The following is a 7,518-nucleotide window of genomic DNA, read 5'->3' as shown; positions in this document are numbered from 1 at the left end:
TTTCTAAAGCTATCTTTCCTAAAAAACCACAACTTTACAAGAAAAAAAACATATTTTATAACTAACTATTAGAATAAGTATATTCAATTTCCACTTCGAAGTGTAGGTGGGAAGTGCAGTATAATGGTGAGAACAACATGAATGATGAAAGTGCTGCAGGTCCTCGGTTCGAGTCGTGCTGTTTCGCGTTATTTTTTTACTTATGGATTAATATTTAATATTTTTGCTTTTTAAGTTTATATATATAGGTGTCTTTCCTGAAAAAATGCGATTTTACACACACACAAAATTTATAACTAACTATTAGATCCTTTTTCTACCTGCTCTCATTCTGACAGTGTCATATAGCGCCATTTCGGACCCGATTTCCCCATAGTAAAGCTGAGTGCAAGTTCAAAAAGAAATGACAGATAAACTGTAAATATTGTTATATAGCAGAGTGTTTCGATTAACATGTTAAACTAAGTGCATTAATGATTTTTTTTTTATTTGAGTGACCAGTTCATGTGTAGGTAAAGTTGAAAAATATTCATATGTAATCAGAATGTGATTCGCATCTAAATATTTTCTCCGAAAAAAACACGATTTTACGAAGAAAAAAAAAAACTGCCGAGCAAAGCTTAGTCTTCCAGATATTTATATCAAATTTTCAATGAAATCCAATCATAGGAAGTGTCCCTGCAACTAAATACGATAACTGCAAATCGAGACAGTAAAAATTTTATGCACAGTTTTAATTTCTAAAGAATAAATTCATATCAAATATGTCAACCATCTGTTGATTTGCAGTTTTATATGTATTCAAACATTATAACTCGAAATCGCAAAAACTTAAATAAATGAAACGTCATACATAATTTTAAAATATAAAGTATATATTTTTTTATCAAATTTTGAAACAAATCAATCGAAAGGTTAACCATCTGTCGGTCTATACTTTCGCATGCGTGTAAATGCGATAACTCAATTATGTATTGATTAAAATAAATGAAATATGGTGTGTGATCTTGGTAATGAAATTATAGATTTGTGCCAAATAAGTTAATTTCATGAATTGAAAAAAAAAACTGACCAGAATTTATATTCGATTTTTCTCATTGTACTACGAAACACAAGCGCCGCACTCATGGTATTCATGGCCTTTATCAAAGATCCTAATTTTTGTGTGAGTAAGATGAGTGATAACAAGTTTATTAGAAAATATGCGAGAAAATTTCAAGAGACAACTCTTATCAGTTAAAAAAATCAATCCGAATATTTAAACCACATAGTTTGAATAGAAAAGAACATGTAACAACTTATATCAAACAAATAAATTTGTTAAAAAATGGCAAGTTTTAATTTTAAAATGTGGGAAGTGTTGAATATATTTAGATATTTAATTATCTTACTGAACACTTATTAATGGAATTTGATAGCTATATAATATTATATTTCTTAAGTTTCTAGTAGCTGCTATTTCCGGTATTCCAGTTCGATCGCATTGTTTTCAATTTTATTTCCATGGTTTCGTTCTCTTCTTTTCAATACTGTGCAATGCTTTTTTCAATGTGTGCACAGTGCAAATTTCAGTTCTGCACTGTGTTTTGTCTGTCTGTTTCTTCTATTGGTAACAGACTGTTTGGTCTATTGGTCTACTGATAAAAAGAATTAAGAAGATTCTAAAAATTGAACTATGCTTTAAAATAATGTCTGTAAACCTTCTACAGAGCTTACCATCAGATCTAGATCTACCACATTTGACTCAAGTATTCTTTAAAGGATAGTAATATATACCTCAGAAAAATTGTATTAGCAACTTTCAGAAAATTGTTAATTATTAAATCAAAAACTAACATTTTAAACATTTAACATAACTAAACAAAATTTTAACAGATATTTTTTTCTTTCTGTCGATAAGTTCAGAAAATCTTGTCATATAAAAATTATTTTTGCATTATCATAAAATTCAAGAATTTATATCTTTAATGATACCGCTTTGACTGCAGTGCAATTTTTCCCTTGCTTTTGATAATTTTTTAAATAAAATGTTTTGCATAATTTGCTAAAATACTTATCTTTGTTGATATCAAATTCAAATCGCTTTCATTGTTTCTCAAAAATTTAATCGCAGGTTTTCCTTTTCCATTGTTGCAAGCGAAGCAATGAAAATTTGGTTTATCTCTATTGGTCTATATTAATTGTGCAGGAGAATGTATGTATGCGTATGTGTACCCGCATATGCTGCATAATATCAACCATTTGACCCTAAAGGTTACCAAATATTGGCCAGATTTAGTTTGATTATGGAATTTGCATTCTTTTTTCTTTGAAACTTAATTAAAAAATAAACACACTTTTGTGGCACAAATCTTAAACTATTTTTTAAATTTTTAAAAAGTTTTTTTAATGATACCAATTAAATTATCGTGCAGCTTTTTCCTGAATTTACATAATATTTATAAAATACTTTTTAGTAATATTTTCAGCACTAGACTTTTTTGATACAATGAAATTCTATCCGTTTTCTTTGTTTCATCAAATGTTTAATCCTTTTTCAAATGTTTAATCATTGGAAGATAAAGAAGAAAGATTCTAGTCATTATCTGCGCATTTTATGTGAAGAATCAGAAATTAAATTAATTTTTGTTAATTCTGTTCCATTTAATATTAGAGTTCACTGTTCTTCTAAATGTGGAATAAGTAAAAGTGAAGCTACCCTCCCGAGTATGACATCATACAGTTAGATGATGCAGATTGTTATTTTCCCATGTATATGTAACTTAAGGTTATTTGACTCAAATAGAATGCTAGTACACTGTAAGCAAAACAGGAATAAGAGTACCGAAATGAAAAGGCTTCAAAATTTAACACTATAAGAAAGAACAAGAAACTATAAATTACTTACTTAACACTCCAAGAATCTATAAATATCAAACTACGTATAAGGTTTTTTTTTTTTTAATTAAGCACAATAGTATGCATGATGTCACCAAAATTTTATAAAATAAGGAAAAAATGTTTCTGTGAATAAGATTTAATGAAATGAGGAGTAAATTAAAGCCTGCTTGTCTAATTAGTGAATTTAATACTAATTTAGATAGTGTTTTTTCATAAAATTTAAAAATTCATAAATTGCATTTTACACGATTTCATTCCACAGCGCCCCTTTCATGTTTAGGCTAGAATTTCATAATTGATTTCACCTACTTTCTGATACCATTGACTTTCAGATTTCATTAAGAAAATAATACATAATAAATGAACATATATTTCCATATCTTTGGGACATTCCAGCATTTCGGAATAATTGTCTCTAATCAACAAAACCTTTTTTGCCATAACTAAGAGAATTCCAACTGGTCTTATTAATTTCATGAGTTTTACAAATGTTTTATCATTTAAATTGGATAAAATCTAATAATTCGATGATCTTGGAATAGAATGATGGACCACTAAGAGTGGACATGTTAAATATTGTATGCTATTAAACTAAAAACTAATTAGTTATGTAATAAGTGCAATAAGATATTTTTTGAAAAATTTAATTAAAAAGTATTAGTTATCATTTGCATGTTAGGGAAATATTATTTTGTTATTTTATAAAAATTATTTCTTTGAAAAATTTTTAAGTGATTTTTATGAAAAAATTCTAATGGTATAGAAAATGATCATTTGCAAAATGATTAAGAACAAATATACGGATGGAACATGCGATAAAAACATACAAGACCCAAATTTTTGGCATTTATAAATTATGCACTTTATAAGTTAGCAATATAGTGCGCTGTGCTATTCTATGCACGTATTTTGTGTATGTGTGTGCGTTCGTGCGTGTGCATGTGTGAAAGAGATTTTGAAGTATACACAGAAACAAAGATTGTCGCTTTTCACATTTGGATGCCACGAATTGTTATTGAAAGTAATGACTAGTCCCATTTGCATTCTATCACCACGTATTATACGAATAAAACTCATTGAATGACAGAATATTCGAAAATTCTAAAAGGTTCGTTAGACTTCCTGATTCCTGTGTCTGTGTTGGAGACTGATAAGAGCAGAGTCTGTCTTATCTGGAATAGATACATATCACAGAGCGCGCCGAGTGGGCATACTGCATTTTCACATTTAAGCCTCACTCCATGATCTGTGATGCAGCACATCTAATCGTAAATACGCTATATTTCCCGTCCTGGGAATGCCAGCATGCGTAATAGTGTCAAGCCATCAGAGGTGATCCTACCATTTCCGTGATATGTCTGTGCTTCTCGGCATGAAATTCCAGCAAATGAACGGATAATAGTATACACATAATTGTGGGCATTGTAGCAAATTTTTCTTTAAAATGTCGAGGTATATCCCGGACATTTGATTTGATGACAACGATCACATCCACTTTGATCCATTCTCTTATCAATAAAATGCAGGGTTCCTGGTCCAGTAGCTGAAAATGACTCTCCATCCACCCCCACCCCCCGACCATTACAGATCTGCCGCCATGTTTAATAGCTGCTTTCAATTTTTTTGTGCGTAAATCTTGATTTGATTTTCTCCGGATATACGGCTTGCATCGGATCCAAAAAAAAAAAAACGAATTTGCTCTCTCCAGCAAATAAAATATTTTTCCAATAAGAATTTTTTTTTTACGCCTTTTGCTAATTTAAGTCTTAGATCTGATTTCGCTTATTTATGAAGGACTTTTGTCTGGATTTTCTTCCATTGAGATCTGTCTTATGGAGCCCATTTTTTTAATTGTTTATAGGCTGACTTTTTAGTCCTAATTCCTTTTCAGCAATAATAGCTACCTTTGGTATCTTAAAAAACGGGTTTACTTTCACTTTTCCCATTAAATATCGCAGATCTGCTTCAATGAAAGTCTTATTTTGGCAGTCTAAAGCTTATTTTCCACATGGTTTGAAGCGTTTTATAATGTCAGGAATAGCTAATTATTTTTGTCGGCAAACTATGCTACAGACTTTCCATCTTCAGCATGCGTAATAACCAATATTTTTTTAATCAAGACTTGTTTGAAGCCTTTGCCTTGACATTTTAATTAAATTAATGCTTATTTTCACAGTAAATGAAAGTAACACTATTGGGAAATTCCCTTGAACAACTACAGTATTAACTAAAAAATTTGCAGTAATTTTTAATCCAGAGTTGTAATTATTTCGTAATTAATTGTGAGATGTCCGAGTTTGGCTTACAAGTTCTTTTTCACAAATTTCACTTTTATGTCTAAATTGTTAATTATAATTTATAAATTGGAACTATTGGGTGTTGTTTTTAACTGAACAATATACTTTCTGTTAAAAAAATCATTTTCAAGTTTTTCTAACTCATTTTAATGAAAATATTCTGGTAGAAGAATTTTTATTTCCTATTGTGTCCATGTTTTGCTTGTAGTAGCTATATATGCGCCATGGTATTTGGTTGGATTCCGAACGATGACTGGTCCCTAAATATGACCTCAGATATGCCTCGGTACAAAAAATAACTATCCCTTTTTTTTCTCTCCCATCGGCCAAAATAATAAATTTCACTGCAATATATAGTTAAATTTTGGTATTTGTTACTATCATAGTATAATTTTGGTATTTGATGCTATCTTGTTAAATTTTACGAACAATAGTTCCATCGACTTAAAATATGTTCTACAGTGCGCGAAAAAAGTATAAGGACAACATGTAATTGCATGAAAATATGCTTTATTTCCATTTCACCTAAATGAACTTTTTATATTTCTTACTTCTGCTGCATAATTTTGTGATAACACTTATACCACATAAAAAGCATAATTTAGCTTCAAAATATTGATTTTACAAAATTTAACATTAAAGAAAATACGGAAAAAATTATAAGGACATGTTGTAAAATACTTAAAAAATGTTTCAATAAACAAGAAAACTACCTTTTTTTTCAATCACTTGAATAAGCCGAGAAGTCATAGATCCTGAAAGATCTTTTAAAATGTCCACAGATATTTTTTCCCAAGCGTCTTTGATACCGACGACAAGATCTTGTGTACATTGATACTGTGTGCCGTTTCTATAAACTACTCGGGCTAGAAGTCCCCATAAGTATTCGATTGGATTAAGATCGGGACTTCTCGTCGGCCAATCAAGTAAATTTACAGAATTAGCTTCAAACCAGAGTTTTGCACTCGTAGAAACGTGTATCGAAGCATTATCCTGCTGAAAAATATAGTCCCCTGAAGTAATTAGTGGCGCTTCAGGTAACAAACTTTCTCCTAACATATCAACATACCTGTCCGAATTCATTTTACGGTTGATAAATACAATTGGAGTGGTTCCATTTCCCGCAAAAGCGCCCCATACCATAACCGAGCCACCACCATATTGACGACTGGAAAACACTTCCTTGGTCTTTCGCAGATCATACCAAAAATAACGAAAACCATCAGGTCCATCAAGATTGAACTTTCTTTCGTCCGAAAAAATTACATCAGCCCACTTTTGACCAAGAGAAATGTATTTTTTGGCAAAGTAAACTCTTCTTTTCTTATGATGATTTGTAAGAGGGGGGCGTGACACTAATTTCCCATAAGAAACTTGAGGATGTTTACTCAAAACATTTTGAACAGTCCTTGTTGAGCATGGTAAACTCAAATTTTGTCTAACTTCATTCACGGCTTCTCTTTTCTCGCAATCTCTCCTTACAATCATTCTTTTTTGTCGACGAGTGAGAATTTCTGGTCTCCCAGTTCGCTTTTTCATACCATACATCCCAGGATTTTTTAGAAAATTATAAACCACCGTTTTAGATTTCTTGATTCTTTTTGAAATTTCCCATCCACTTAATCCACATTCTCGAAAAGCAACAATTTTTCCTTTTTAAGAGTCAGAAAGTTGAGTTCCTTTGGGCATCGTTTAAAAATTCACACTGAAAGTCGCCGAGTGGGAAATTCTTTTCACAAATGAATCTTTTAACTCGGAATTGTCATTTTATGCTTTCAAATATACAAATTTTTCAATAATTACTGGAGAAAAAGCAATGTCCTTATACTTTTTTCCGTTTTCATTGAGGTTTAAAAATCAAAATTTAAATTTTAGCAGATTTAAAATTGAAAATTTTAATTACTTTAAGCATAAAATATTTTAGTTTTACTTCTATTTTTGCTGCAAAAATTTGCATACGGTTCTGTAAACAAGGCTTCTAGATTTGGCGATTTTTCGCGTGTCCTTATAATTTTTTCGGGCACTGTACCACTATCTAAAAAAAGTGTACTACCTTCAAACTTGATTCTCTTTCCATGGCCATTTGGATATAAGCACAGACTATATGCAAATGTCTTGTGAATGCTTTTCAGCGATCAGAGGGTCTTTAAAAATAATCGTATGGCACATTTTCCTTTATTCCTCTAGTGATTGAAATCTGTCCGATTGATAAATACGTACTCGCATTAGAAATGTTATTTTCGATTCTGACAGAAACTGTACAACCAAACTGTGTTGCAAAACCTTAATCCATTTTTAATGTGATTTCATAAATTGAAATAATCGCAACTGAAAATATTTT

Source organism: Argiope bruennichi, chromosome 3 (assembly GCF_947563725.1).
Source record: "Argiope bruennichi chromosome 3, qqArgBrue1.1, whole genome shotgun sequence".
In the NCBI taxonomy this organism is placed as follows: Eukaryota; Metazoa; Arthropoda; class Arachnida; order Araneae; family Araneidae; genus Argiope; species Argiope bruennichi.
Note: the sequence above shows the minus strand (reverse complement) of the source record.